Source organism: Schistocerca piceifrons, chromosome 2, assembly GCF_021461385.2.
Source record: "Schistocerca piceifrons isolate TAMUIC-IGC-003096 chromosome 2, iqSchPice1.1, whole genome shotgun sequence".
NCBI lineage: Eukaryota > Metazoa > Arthropoda > Insecta > Orthoptera > Acrididae > Schistocerca > Schistocerca piceifrons.
In genome coordinates, this window is record NC_060139.1 from 822416630 (window position 1) to 822433130 (window position 16501).

The window sequence follows — 16501 nt, forward strand, 5'->3', positions numbered from 1 at the left end:
GCAGAATACTGAAGTATTGTTCTATGCATGTTAGCCCAGTACTTAGCCAGATCTGTAACTTTTCCTTTAGGCGTGGTCGGTTTCCTAACCGATTAAAGTACTCGGTAGTGAAGCCACTTTATAATAAGGGAGACATTGATAATGTTGACAATTTTGGACCTATTTCTATGCCATCGGTGTTTGCTAAAGTTATCGAGAAGGTTGTATATACAAGGTTACTGGAGCATTTAAATTCACATAATTTGCTGTCGAATGTACAGTTTGGTTTTAGAAATGGTTTAACAACTGAAAATGCTACATTCTCTTTTCTCTGTGAGGTTTTGGATGGATTAAATAAATGGTTGCGAACGCTAGGTGTTTTCTTTGATTTAACGAAGGATTTTGACTGTGTTGACCACAAAATATTACTGCAGAAGTTGGACCATTATGGAATAAGGGGAGTAGCTTACAATTGGTTCGCCTCTTACTTCAAGAACAGAAAGCAGAAGGTAATTCTCCGCAATATTGAGAGTGTTAGTGATGTTCAGTCCCATTGGGGCACTGTTAAGTGGGGCGTTCCCCAAGGGTCGGCGCTGGAACCACTGCTGTTTCTTGTTTATATAAAAGATGTGCCTTCTAGTATTACAGGTGATTCAAAAATATTTCTGTTTGCTGATGACACCAGCTTGGTAGTGAAGGATCTTGTGTGTAATATTGAAACAGTATCAAATAATGTAGTTCATGAAATAAGTTCGCGGCTTGTGGAAAATAATTTGATCTTAAATCACAGTAAGACACAGTTTTTACAGTTTCTAACTCACAATTCAACAAGAACCGATATTTTTATCAGACAGAATGGGCATATTATAAGCGAAACGGAACAGTTCAAGTTCGTAGGCGTTCGGATAGATTGTAAGCTGTTGTGGAAAGCCCATGTTCAGGACCTTGTTCAGAAACTAAATGCTGCTTTATTTACCATTAGAATAGTATCTGAAATAAGTGAGAGTTCAACACGAAAAGTAGTCCACTTCACATATTTTCATACGCTTTTGTCGTATGGTATTATTATTTGGGGTAATTCTTCTGATTCAAAAAGGGTATTTTTGGCTCAAAAACGGGCTGTTCGAGCTATATGTGGTGTAAGGTCGAGAACCTCATGTCGACCCCTATTCAATAGTCTGGGAATTCTAACATTGCCCTCACAGTATATATTTTCTTTAATGTCGTTTGTTGTTAGCAATATTAGCTTATTCCCAAAAGTTAGCAGCTCTCACTCAGTTAATACTAGGCAGAAATCAAATCTGCATGTGGAAAGCACTTCCTTGACTCTTGTGCAGAAAGGAGTGCAGTATTCTGCTGCATCCATTTTCAATAAGCTACCACAAGAACTCAAAAATCTTAGCAGTATCCCAAACACTTTTAAGTCTAACCTGAAGAGTTTCCTCATGGCTCACTCCTTCTATTCTGTTGAGGATCTCCTGGAAGAGGTGAAAAATTAGGCAAATTAAAGTTTTACATTGTTGATTTTCTTTATTTAAAATTACGACTTGTCGCCTGAATATGTTTCTTATATTTTCATTTTATCTGTTTCTACTATCGTGTTATAATTTCATGTATTGACTTTTTCCATGACCGTGGAGACTTCTCCTTAATTTGATCCCACGGAACAATAAATAAATAAATAAATTTGAGGTTTCAACATGTCCTGTCATTAACTATTGACTGTGTGAAGGAAGTAAAAAATGGTTCAAATGGCTCTGAGCACTATGGGACTTAACATCTTAGGTCATCAGTCCCCTGAAACTTAGAACTACTTAAACCTAACTAAACTAAGGACATCACACACATCCATGCCCGAGGCAGGATTCGAACCTGCGACCGTAGCAGTCGCGCGGTTCCGGACTGAAGCGCCTAGAACCGCACGGCCACCGCGGCCGGCTGTGAAGGAAGTATATGTAGCAGAAAACAGGGCGATTGCACGGGGGATGGGGGGGTGGGGGAATAGGGTGGAGTGGCGTTGTGACTGGAAAAACAAGATTTCCTATATGATGAAATAGCACACCAGTTGCATTTATAAACAATTTTAACCCAACTAATATGCTATTACTTCACACCCGTATTATTCAAAAACAGTTGCTGAAAATGATGAACAAAAATCTAAATGACAAGATTGGTCTTTGATGTTACCAACAGAATCCGCAACGTTTAGCTTCTGTACGTAGTTCTGACACTACAACTATTTGGTCACTGGGGTTGGCAGAAATGAAAAAAATAGAGAAGGCATCGTGAACCGTTCCAGACAAATTCGATATGTGAAGAAACCTAACAACGGATCCATCGGATATCTCTTATTGTACCACTTACATGCAGTTACCATTGTTAGCAAAGTGGTTATCGCCAAGAGTGAACGTGCATTATTCTCATTTCAATTCTTGCTCTAAGGGGGATAATAATAGGCAGGCTGCTAGCTTGTTGATGCACAGAATGTCTAGTTATCAATTAATACTTAAATATACAGCTCTAAAACCGGCAGTATATTTACAACGTATGCAGGTACGTCAATACTTTTTCCGTCGATATGTCGATGCTTTTTTCGATTTGTCGAGGGCAGATAATGATATCCTTTTAAACACCGATATAACGGATTCCCGATATTTTTAAAGATATCAACAATCGTACTTGGAAACACTGCTTATGACTAATGCGCATGCTTACCTGTATTCAGCAATCAATACATGTAACTGCGTCTAGGTCCGTCAGTCTTCTACCTGGACAACCGATTTGTTTTGATTCCGCGCATACATAAACACGCCTACCAACCTACTAGTTTAACTACAGAATACTTTTGAAAGATACTGTACATCTCGCGAAAGAACCATGAGAGATTCGAGCTCACACAGGGGCTTACCAAAAATAGTTCTTCCAATGCAACATTGTGTGTGTTTGGTTTGGGGATCTTATGGGCACCCCATGGCGAGGTTATCAGCGCCGGAACAATGATTAATATAAACGAATGTGGGTAAGAACAAAAACTGTCGTACCCGCATCCACACGAAATGGCCACACAATTACTCAATCGCACAGGCACTCCCATATGCACTAAAACCAATGAGCAGGCAAGATAGCTAATCAAGAAATTAAAACAGAAGGAAAACAAAACACAGAAGAGCTAAAAGAACAACAAAGGGAAATATGACTGGCTGACCACTTACAAAAAACCTGGGTGAGCCAGCCACCCTGTTGACACATTAAAAACATCTCCCCAAAATCTTCTTAAAAACGTTCGCGACGGAACGGTACAAGATAGGAAGTGATGCTGTATATAAAGTGCGCTACAGTGCGCAACATCAGATGGCTTGCGGAATACAGATGTAGCTGCAGAAATATCATCTGTAAATACCGTAAATAAAGCCAGTGCATAATATTTATGTCAGACGATTGAAGTTTCGTGTCAACCAACTGTGGTTTCTCTACGGTCTTTACGCGTTTCCTTTTAGTAACTGTGAGGCAGCTGGTGACTTTTTAACAGTGTTTTCCGAAAGTGCACGACAAACCGGGCTTGGGCGCACTGCCAGTCTTTCGACTTACCCAAACCAGAACGTTCTACAGAAGGTCGTAAGCTCCTGAACGATTCCGCGGAATCACGCCCGTCCATTAATCACGCAGATCTACTTCGTGGTGGGTGATATGTATGACGTTAACGTAAGTCGCCTTGGGTGATTCACCACTTTGTTCGTCGGTACATTTGTGATGCATATATGCATCTTGATCAGAAACACCTGCGCATGATAAATGTGCCGGACTTGAGTACCTACGATATGAAAATTACGACGTCTGACTGAAGGTGCTTTGATTAAATATTAAACCTGTTTCATAAAGCCGGCCAAATGGTTCCAGTGAGAAAAAAATGGTCCTCGGATGTCAGTCACAGCAGAACAAACACATGCACCCAAAATTACTAACTTGCTGCTTACGAGACAAACGTGAATTTACTGTAGCACTCGTGAAACTTTGTTGCATACTTGCTTACAAAGTTTTGAAACGATCTTACCTAACGCCATTAGCCTCTTATTCTGCTGCCAAAATCTCGTCAGTGAAAAACAGAAAAGAAAAGCATACAGCATTCTTAGTATTTCTTCAATCATAAAACAATAATTTAATTCGTATATAATCCTTACATGGATTTACATCAGAAACAAAATGACAAAATGCTGAAACTCAGGATCTTCAGGCTAAATAATACTAATTTAAGCACGAGATTTTAGATATGGTGGAAATTAGAATAATGTCTTTTAAGTTTGTTTCACGTTGATCATCATTTCAGTTCTTAACAGAAATTCTTCAGATTTATTGTCATTTCCCAGTCTGAAGTCTCCTTGAAACTAGGCGTAACAAAATAAATAAACGAATAAAGTGAAAACAAGTAATAATTTTTTTAAAATTGTAATGAAAATTACTGTGTCCAGCCGAAATTTTTTCTCCGCCAGAACTGTTCCCATTGCATTACAGAACAAAGCCGCTGCTGAACTTAAAGAATTGCAGGATGACGGAGTTGTTGCGCCCATACCAGCTATTCAATGGGCAGGTGCACTGGTTTTGCAACCCAAACCTTCAGGTCCCACTCACCTCTGTGCTGACTTTAAGTCTACAGTCAACCCACAACCTGCGATTGATACATATCAATGGCCAATCCCAGAGATTCATATTTGGCTTCTTCTCATGGAATCGGTGCAGTGCTTTCGCACAGCTTTGGTGATAAAGACAGGCCTATTGCTTTCGTATCAAAAGCGTTGTCCAAAGCTCTGTAACTGTTCACAAACAGAGAAAGAGGTATTGATTATTGTGTATAGTGTCACCAAATTCCACCACTATTAGTATGGCAGAAAATTCTACTTAGTAACGGAACACAAGCCATTGGAGTCCTTGTTTCATCCGATAAAGCCGATTCCTGTACGAACTGCTCAAAAATTGCAAAGATGAGCTTTGTTGTTGTATCAGTATGGGATTGTGTATCGTCCGACAGATAAACATGATCATACGGCGCACTTTCACGTCTTCTGATTGGCCCTCATACAGACTGTGACGCTTCTGCTACATCTTGTTGTCGCATCGTGCTCAGTATTCTGAATTGCTTCAGTCCTTTCCTCTAAACTATAGGAAAATTGCACAGGCCACGGAAGGCTGATTCAGAATGGAACATTTTGCTAAAATACATTCGTGCATCTTGGTCACGCTCATTGCATAGCGTAACGAACTCTGTAGTGCGCCAATATTTTGCACGTCGGCATAGCCTCGCTATACAGCGAGGTGAGAGTTTTTTTCAAAATGACAGTGGACAGTCACATGTGTTGATCACCAAAGCTTTGCAAAATGAGGTACTGCAGTTACTTCGCCAGGGACTCTGGACGATTGTTCGTACAAAACAGTTAGCGCTTCGACACTGTACCTGACAGGATATGGACACCCAAATAGTACAGATGACGTCACAGTGTCACACATGTGCGGAAAAGCAGTCCGCTCCACCAGAAAAATTCTCTGTTTGGACTAAGTCTCAGTCACCACGGCAAATTGTGCACGTAAACTTTGCGGGAGCATTTTGGAACACTGGTTGGTTGATTGTGGTAGCCGCTTATAGCAAGTTTCCTTTTGCTGTGCCAATGAACTCGACAATGTCACATAGCGCAGTTCACGCGTTGTCCTCTATTTTTGGCCTCGAAGGTTTGCCTGAAGTCATAGCGTCGGACAATGGCCCTCAGATCATGTCACATAAATTTGAAAGATTGAGAACGCAATGGCCAACAGCATCTACCTAGTGCACCGTTCCACCCACAGTCAAATGGCGAAGCGGAACGTTTTGTCAGAAACTTCAAGCAGCAGCAGGTTCATACCGCATACACCAGGGATCAAGCATTGCAACTGTTTCTCGCCCCCTGTCGTTCGCATCCACGAGATGGACCATCGCCGGCGGAATTGCTTCATGGCCACCGCCATCGGACATTGCTCCACCTGCCCCACCTTCCTCAGCATCCGGCGACGAAGGAAGGCCGCAAGTATCGCTTCCCGCAGCTTGATACTGTGTTTTAAGGGGCTCCGGAAAGGATCAAAATCATGAAAAGTTCAATTTTTACTTTTTTGCGTTTCCTGAATCTGCAGACTATTACCTTTTAATAGATATATAATTTATTCAATTCCAAAGACTACAACTATTTTTAATTTTTTTTTGAAATGTGTTCTACATGGGCGTGACCCACTGTGGCGCTGTTAAACTGCTGTCAAATGGTGTTATTATTAACATCCTTGTTCATCAGGTACATTTTAGTGATGTGAGATAAAGTATGTGTTGTGGCTAACCTGTGATGGTTCAATATATATCGCTGGTGTGATTGTCGATTGTTTCATGTTTATTTACTCTGTCGTTATCTCGAAAATATTCGTAATTAATTCTGTTTCTTGAGTCTCTGTTTTGTTGAAGTATAATAATGAGTAAAAGTAAAGTTATTAGAAATCCTCTGAAGGCTTTTAAGAAAAGGAGAAATGTTGGAAAGCCAAAGGTATGTGTTATTACTGTAAACAATAAAGACGATAACCAAGTGAGTGAACCTAACCTCTCAAGTACACCTGCCCATAGCAGTCAAAGTGGGAAAGAAAATACTTCACAGAAGAAGCTTGGTTCAATGAGTGAAAACTATGAATGTTTTATGGACGAATCGGATGTGAATGAAATATTTGATATGTCGGTTCTCAAAGGAATTTTTTCAAACTGTGTAAGATGTATTCATTGTAGTGAAGTTGGTCTGGAACTCATCATAATAAAACACGTAGGACTTGCTAGTGAAATACAACTGAAATGAGATAAGTGTTCATACATGACCGCCTTTTGGAACAGTGCTGCAGTAACTGCAACTGAAGAAAATGGTAGCAAAATCTACGAACACAACAACGAGCGATGCTTGCTTTAGACAAGGAACGCCTTCGGGCTGCAGACAGGGCTGTAAAGAGTCTAGAAATACAAGCAAGAGTAAACAGGAGGAGGAACAAGAGGAAGCTGGAGGAGGAGTTTGCAGAGGATGAAGATAATCCATCCTATGGACCTGGAATGCACTAAAAAGTTAATCCAATCTTTGTCGCTCGATTCCCAAAACTTTTATTTTCTCATACTAATTACATGTTTTCTAAGGATCTTCCAAACATATTTGTTTCAAACTTTCAGTAAATGTTACACAGTACCTTCTGCAGAATTTAACGCAGCCTTTTTCCAAAAAACTGTGTATTTTTGAATATATAAATAAAAAACTGCAAAAAAATGTTGTGAATTTTCATTACAATTGAAAAAAAATCATCTTTAATAACTGAACTAAAATTTTGTAAAATCCCTGTGTTAAGTTGTAGCCCATATTCCAATAAATAATCTGTAAAAAGTTCAACTTCCTACCTCAAATACTTTGTGAGGAAAGATGTAATTTATAAGCGCTATTTTAACATTGCAAGTATAGGGCGTTCCGGAGCCCCTTAAGGGATTTTAGCGGCAGCAAACGATGGGCGAGAGGCGCGGTCTTTGTCGACTTGGCGCTTGCCTGTATCTCATTTCAGGCCCGGGTGGATTGCAGCGCCGCCATCAACTTCAAATTCACCACTGTCAGGTGCACGGTGATCCTTCTGTGTCTCTTCTCCCAGATTCAGGGATCCCGAGGACAGCGCGGCCACAGCAGCCGCCAGAGGGTGTCATTACGACCGTGGGACGATCCCACAGAGACGGAGCCTTCGCCTCCTCTCGTCCTACCGATCGAGCTGGACGCTCCCACACCGCAGCAGCCGACGCCCTCTACACCTGGTTACGGCCCTCAGGAGGTGGACGAGTACCCTTATGGTCGTTTTCCGGGGGACGTTTCCGCTAGAGCGAAGGCTGCATGGTGGGGTACGACAGGAAGCCTGATGGCCCCTGCAGCACAGCTTGCGGTCCAGTGCTGCGTCCCCTCCCGTTGAAGACTAGCAGCTCTACGATATCCACAGGGCATCAAGAGAAGGCACTCGTATCGTAGCGACTTAGGAATTGTATTACTTCTCTCGTATACTGAAGGGATTTCTTATTTGTATGTCGCCCTTTGCTTGCGACACATCTGTATTTCTTTCTGTAATAAACTTCATTAATACGATTTGTTTGAACTGTTGTCGAGCGTTCTGAGAAAACAGGTTTCCTAGGCATCCTATATTTGACGAGTAGGCAGGACACATCAAGAAGAAACAGGAAAAAGGTCAGACAATTCAGTGCATTGTTGTTGGAACGATGATTGTTGTGGTAAATATAGTACCTTCCAAGTCCAAAGGAAACATGTACAGTAATAGCGTTCATTGACGAAAAAACGCTGCAATTTTTTTTATTCGTTTCGTTTCGTTTCGTAAAATCTGAACATGAATGATGTAAATGGAAGAAACATTTACACACAGTACGAACTATGTGCCAAAATGAAACTCGCAAAAGCAAACTGGACGTTTTGAGTTTCAAGTGAGATGAACATTATTAATTTCCAGGTTTCTTTGACCAAGTTAAACAGATTCAGGAAATTATACAGGAAAGGAAGTCACAAAATTGCGTAGCCTACCTCAAGTAAACGTGCAGAGGAGATGCGATTAATAGGTAATGCTATAGGGGAATTCGTAGCTGACGTGAAGATGATTCTCCTTGTTAGCCCCTAAAGCTGCGTATAAGTTAAATGAGTCAAGTTTCGTGTAAACCCCACTTTATCATTTCGAGCGAAAAAAAGAAATTGTCTGTAATGCAGTTAACGAATGCTTTGACACATTCGTACACAATAATGCCAGTGATGAGTATCAGTGTATTACTGTTTCCACAATTTTTTCTCTGTGTTCATGAACATCAAGGCAAAGGAGGAGACAACATTTTTTTTAAAGTACTATTTACTTGCGGAAGTCTGGTAATCGACGTATCAAAACCTGGGAATATGGGACAGAATTATTTTCCATACAGAATTAATAGCGTGTTTTACCCTCCTAATAAAAAGCAAAATTCTTCAACAGTGAGTGTAAAGCAATTTTCTGATAATTGTCACACACTACAATTTTTGAAAGCTCTTTCTCATTCCAGGTTTATGAGTGAACGCTTTTGTTAAACTTTACTCATACCTGCATTGTCAGTTTGCATCACCACATTTCACTAATTTGACCAATTGTATCTGGTACGCAGAGCAACGGCCACGACCATTTCTTCTTGCAGCCTAGTTTGCTATAAATAGAAGTACTAACCACTGTGAAGTGCCTGATGGCATTAATTTTTCTTCTATCAGATGTGCCTGCTGTTACGAAAATGTGTTTTCGTCACTCAATAGACACTTCGCATTTTTGTGATGACTACAGGAAATAAACAACGAAGTGATTCACTGTCAGATAAACATAGATTATTTAATAATTATCATAAGAACTGTTCTACAGGAATTGTTTAATAATATTCAGTGTAAACGAATTTAAGTCCCGATTGATCGAAGTGGTCTGTAATTTAACATTATACGAGGCTTTGATTTTCTTTCCTCTGCTAGTCACTTGTGTAACTATTACATCTGCATCAGTTTAGCTATCGATATGAACTGCAAGTGATTGAAAAAATTTATGATGTGAGACATTTCTGGTATGGTTCAAGTGCTTAAAATTCACGAGTCTACATTTTGGACTTGGCGCTAGACGGCGCTACGTCCTCTTGTCGTGGCTGTGTCTGCTTATTCTCCGATTCGAGATCTATTCAGGCAATACTGTACAAAACGCTGTTATGAACGGTTGTTCTTGCGGTAAAAATGAGTAACTTCGATAACATTCCTTTTTTGTGAATGCTTAAATGGGCCTTAGCAGTTACAAGTTTGACAGTGCTTTTCTTTCGGTGTATTCCACATGCACGAAAAATTTCAGTGCAGGTTTCGACCTGTCGGACTGGACCATTCCCTTGTTTGAACTAAAAACTAGCCACCTTGCGGCATTTGCGCATCACGACTAAATTTTTCATGCGTAACTGAAAAGATCTTTCAACTGTTAAGGATACCACTATCTGAAAATAACTCTTATCTGGCGGCAGTGCTCGATAACAGAAATAAACAGGATATTTTGCTGCGATGAAGAACTTTCCGTCCCTCCTCTGTGATTGATTGATTGTGACTCCGTGTTTGTGAATTCCTAAAGTACCAAACTACTGAGGTCATCGGTCCCTAGACTTACACACTACTTAAACTAGCTTACGCTAAGAGCAACACTCATACCCATGCCCGAGGGAGGACTCTAACCTCTGGCGGGAGGGGCCCCGCAATCCGTGACATAGCACCTCTAACTACGCGTCCACTCCGCGCGGCGATTGTGACTGCCTAGTAGATTTTGTATTTTAGATACAGGTCAAGTGCTGTAGCTTGTGGAAAGTTCAATGGACCTCAGATTGTAGTAGACCTTTGTGTGCAGAAATAGTGTTTGACGCGAGAGGGTGACCTTTGCAAAGGCATTCTAGTAGAGGGGCATTGTCACCGTTCTAGTTGCACAATATCACCGTTTACAGTCGACGCTTCTCTAGGCAAGACCTTTGTACCTAGACGGCCGAGTGTTTTGAGTGTAGGAGGACTTATGGTTAACATGTTTTTGAAAAAGTCTTGAATATCGTTTTTACTATCACGGAGCGATGGTGAAGCATAAAGATTGTTCTTGCTAACATCCAACGTGAAGACAATGTTGTCTGGTTGCAATGGGTGACAATAAACGCAGAGGAAGTGAATCATTTAGGACTGCGTGTGAGGTACAAGTGGGAGGAGAGTATGTGAAGTGTACGCTCTAAGTGCGCCGAAATGGCTCGTTTCGCTGATATAGCATGTCCTCGCTGTTCTCCCGTCAGAATTTGCTTCTCGTAATGGCAGGAACACACGCTATGTCAGTTCATGGAGACTGCTGGCTGCAAGCTCATATGGAAGGATGTATACGTCTTCTCATTGCATAACAGACATTTCTCTTTGGCTGGCAGATCAGGGGACATGGCAGCCAAGTCAAGAATCCATACATCACTCACGGCGACCTTGATATGAACTATAGTAATGTGAGGTGTTGCTAAAATGTGCCAGTTGGCACCCTAGTCATGAAGAGCCCAACAACAAGGTTAACCTTTCGTGCAAAGTGCCGTGGAGCATTCACCCTTCCTTCAGCTATTTCCAAATCAATCCTGTTCATCATATATAATACGTTCTCGATGATTCTAGGAGTTACAACAAACTGAGTGCCGAGAATCGTTGCATCCTGCGACCTTGCGTCAGTTTTTCTACGGACACATCCGAAATTGTGTGATCACCAAGAACAGAAACGACCCTTATTGGTGACCAAGGAACACCCTTAGCAGTTGATCTTGGCACTACACCATGTAGCCTCTTTTGTCTGTGGTATAATGACAGCGGTGAAAGAGGCAGGCCAATTCTAGATTTCAACCCGCCTCTCATTAGTCTATTCCCGAAGGTTCGTGGTGACCTATGCCTGTGATCTCTGTCCGGGTTGCAGCTCTTGTCCGCTATCTAGTCGTCAGAGCCAATCGAAAAATCCCACAATTTTCTTCTGATATGTCCATCTGGAGAGATCCGTGTCAACCGGGATCGTAATTTTAAACAACTTCTTTGACGACTATCGGTGTTTTTTTCCTTATTTCCGTGTTTCTGCTGTACTATACACAATAAACATGTTTTCTCACGTTCTTAATGTTTTTCCTTTCTCGTGTTTTGTGTTGTCACTACCGCTCCGGGAGACCATTTCCAGCCACGCATTGCTGCGTGATTTTCGGTTTTCTAGGTGTGCTCTGTCTCTCCTAAAAGTTTGTAACCACTCTGGTGAAACATCCTGTATGAATCTCCTATTATCCATGAGTGGAAAATACTGCTACGACATGAATTGCACTAAACTTCTCTAAACCAACCATTTACGTAGGCGAACAACTATTCATATTTATCAACACAGTTAATGAAATATATACAATGTCGCTCAAAACTTGTCTCATAAGTGAGCTGTCGTTAAATGCAGGAAACCAGCCAGACCACAGCCACCGCAATGATAGACTTTTACGACAATCAATTTGCCTTAGACCAGCCACACCAATGGTCTTGTGAATTACGGCCACAGCCTATCTGGGTTGAGTTGCGTTGATTTGGAGGAAGAGACCAAACAGCGAAGTCATCGGTCTCATCGGATTAGGGAAGGAAGTCGGCCGTGCCCTGTCGAAGGAACCATCCCGGCATTTGCCTGAAATCACGGAAAACCTAAATCGGGGTGGCCGGACGCGGGATTGAAGCATCGTCCTCACGAATGCGAGTCCAGTGTGCTAATCACTGCGCCACATCTCTCTGTCAGCCTTTCTGAATAATAACAAAGGCCACCAGCGCTTCTATGCATGCATCGAGGTACACCGGTGTTCACAACCTCGAACAGAAAACCTTTATACATTGGATTACTAGACAGCAACAGCTGTCGTAGACAATACTGAACCGGAATAGGCATGAGTACATCCAGGGCGTAGAAACAGTGCTCTCCGGCGGGGTGGACTTTGTCGATGGTCTCCACAGGCTGAAATCTGGTGGCGGAAGGAAGGACCTTTCTCAGTCCACGGCAGAGAGCTTCGTTGGAGGCAGCAACGTCGGAATGCTCAACACTGCTCGCAGCATAGAGGTGCGCAAGCGTTCACATACATTACAGCGCTGACGATTTTGAGTCTGCATAGCAATTACTTCTGACTTGAACACCGGTCGTATTCGTTCGATATTTCGACTAGTGGCTGTATGTTTGCCTGTGTGCGCATTCCTATTTGAGACTTCTGTCTGGAGATAAGGAGTAATACACGAAATTTCAGTCGCAATAAAAAAAAAAAAAACACGTTTAATAACGATCGGAAGCCTGTGCATCCACCCCAAAGCAAATTAAACGATATTCATGAAACAGGATGTCAATGACTGTTTGATGATGGTTAGAGAGAATGAAAAGCGCCACGAAGAGCCATCAGTCTAGAAAAGCGATTCGCAGGAAGAGAAGACGTGATGCGGGCGAGTTAAATGTAGAGCAACGTATTAGTTCTTATTTCTTTGAAGAAATACAGAAAAGTCGAACATCTGTCAATTACAAGAGTCACAATGATGCCAGCGTTTGTAACCCAGAACTTGCTGACAATATAGCTGATACTGATTGTTTCGCTTGGAGGTCGGCTTTAGTCATATAGACATAGCTGCATCTGTGGTGCATTCTCATTGCCTGTTACATACACTACTGGCCATTAAAATTGCTTCACCAAGAACAAATGCAGATGATAAACGGCTATTCATTGGACAAATGTACTAGAACTGACCTGTCATTACATTTTCATGCAATTTGTGTGCATAGATCCTGAGAAATCAGTACCCAGAACAACCACCTCTGGCCGTAAGCCCGCATCTCGTGGTCGTGTGGTAGCGTTCTCGCTTCCCACGCCCGGGTTCCCGGGTTCGATTCCCCGCGGGGTCAGGGATTTTCTCTGCCTCGTGATGGCTGGGTGTTGTGTGCTGTCCTTAGGTTAGTTAGGTTTAAGTAGTTCTAAGTTCTAGGGGACTGATGACCATAGATGTTAAGTCCCATAGTGCTCAGAGCCATTTGAACCATCTAGCCGTAATAGCGGCCTTGATACGCCTGGGCATTGAGTCAAACAGAGCTTGGACGGCGTGTGCAGGTACAGCTGCCCATGCAGCGTTAACACGATACTACAGTTCATCAAGAGTAGTCACTGGCGTATTGTGACGAGCCAGTTGCTCAGCCACCATTGACCAGACGTTTTCAACTGGTGAGAGACCTGGATAATGTGCTGACCAGGGCAGCAGTCGAACATTTTCTGTATCCAGAAAGACCGTACAGGACCTGCTGAAATGTAGGGTTTCGCATGGATCGAATGAAGCGTAGAGCCACAGATCGTAACACATCTGAAATGTAACATCCACTGTTCAAAGTGCCGTCAATGCGAACAAGAGGTGACCGAGACGTGTAACCAATGGCGCCCCATAACATCACGCCGGGTAATACGCCAGTATGGCGATGACGAATACACGCTTCCAATGTGCGTTCACCGCGATGTCGCCATACATGGATGCGACCATCATGATGCTGTAAATAGAACCTTGATTCATCCGAAAAAGTGACATTTTGCCATTCGTGCACCCAGGTTCGTCGTTGAGTACACCATAACAGGCGCTCCTGACTGTGATGCAGCGTGAAGGGTAACCGCACCCATGGTCTCCGAGCTTATAGTCCATGCTGCTGCAAACGTCGTCGAACTGTTCGTGCAGATGGTTGTTGTCTTGCAAACGTCCCCGTCTGTTGACTCAGGGATCGAGACGTGGCTGCACGAGCCGTTACAGACATGCGGATAAGATGCCTGTCATCTCGACTGCTAGTGATACGAGGCCGTTGGGATCCAGCACGGCGTTCCGTATTACCCTCCTGAACCCACCGATTCCATATTCTGCTAACAGTCATTTGATCTCGACCAACGCGAGCAGCAATGTCGCGATACGATAAACCGCAATCGCCATAGGCTACAATCCGACCATTATCAAAGTCGGTAACGTGATGGTACGCATTTCTCCTCCTTACACGAGGCATCACAACAATGTTTCACCAGGCAACGCCGGTCAACTGCTGTTTGTGTATGAGAAATCGGCTGGAAACTTTCCTCATGTCAGCACGTTGTAGGTATCGCCACCGGCGCCAACCTTGTGTGAACAGATACTGAATGGAGCTTAATCGCTGCGTCACTCCAGTTGAATTTAACGAAAAAGGAGAGTAGTGTATTATTTAACCACAAAATTTGGGAAGACAGTGATATAAGACATGTAGATAAAACACAGTATTACACCGGTGGCAGCTGTCAGAGGCATAATAGGCCAGACATTTCAACGAGAGTCCTTGTTACATACTATTATGCAATTTAGAGAGGAGTACCTAAAAGTGTACGCTGTAACAATCCGTTGTTTAGGAGCTAAGCTTATACTACAGAAGAACTGGAGAACAATAAACTGAAGCATTTGAAAAGTGATATAGAATAATGTTACAAACTGAGTCGAAGAATAAAGTTGCAAATGAAACAACATACGAGCAAAGACATGTATGAACGAGATAGTGGGACATCTACTTTACCTAGAGCGATTAATTTGGTATGGTAGGAGCAGTAGCACGTGAATAATTTGTGGACGGATGAGAATTGTGGTGTGTGGAACATATCTTTGAGGGCGTTGGATGTAGTAGAAATGCAAAGAAAGAACATCACAGAATAGGAAAAGATGGAAGATGGCATCAAAGCAGCCGAAAGACTGATGATTCGATAAAAAAAATAGAGGAGAAAAGGAAGGAGAATTACTGAAGAATGTAAGCTAGAGAAAAAGGGTCGAACAGAAAGTAAGGGAAGAAGCAAAATAAAGAGTCTTATTTGCCTTTTATATAATTATGTCAATTTTTTTACCAAGCTACAGCAATTCTTTCGTTACTTACCAGACAGCTCCCAAAAATCGGTATCATATAAAGTACTTTACACAACAAACCGTCTCAGCGGAAGAAAATAATAGCCCGTCTTTCTACTGTTCGCTAAATTACCTCAGAAGACATACAAACCTCAAGAGGAAATGAGACAGTAGAATCTCCACGCTCAGTTTCCATTTCCAAGTGGACTTATATCTTGATGACATCGGAAGTCATTAACAGGCTGACAGCAGTATTCATAAAGCTGCCGAGATAAGCAGATAGTTGCTGCGCAATTTGCCGCTGCGAATTTACTGCGCGGTTGCCGGAGCTGAGGAAGAAAGAAAGAAGCAAAGGAAAGAAGAACATTACATTACTGAACAACGGCGCGATAGAATCCAGCTCGTTTCCGCCTTCACGGCACCAGCAAGGCTAATTGCTCGCATGGTTTGTTCGCACGTGAAAACACGAAGGATAAAATAAGTGGCACTCTGTCCCAGCTAAATGTGCTGTCACGCCTACCAGCGCATAAACCCAAGTGGATAAGCTAATTACGTGAGAATTTGCGTCCTGCCCGCGTTGTAAAATGTTTCACAGCTCGTAGCTTTGTCGACGTTGCCTCTCACCCGGTCGATATACCAGGAGGTCATATAGTCACAAACTCCCTCTCGCTCGCCAAGAGTCCTAGGTTCATTCACGGTAAAGGGGTAAAACACCAAAGTATATTGCAAGGGAACCAATATTTTTTTCTGATTTCTACAAGTGTATATTACGAACGCGGAATGACCACTTTTAATGCTCATACGCCAGGCAGCCTATTCAATAATAATGCACTAACTTTTCAGCTTGGAGTGTCCACAAACATCTCATCCTCTCACAAGTATCCACTTGATCGGATTTCAAGGTAACTGTTATGAATAGGATACACCATTTGTGTCCCATATTTTCCATTTATTTATTTCCTTACAGTAAGTGTGATATCGTCAGTTAAAAGGAGCAAAAAACGTACACAGTAATGATAAATGAGTATATTCCA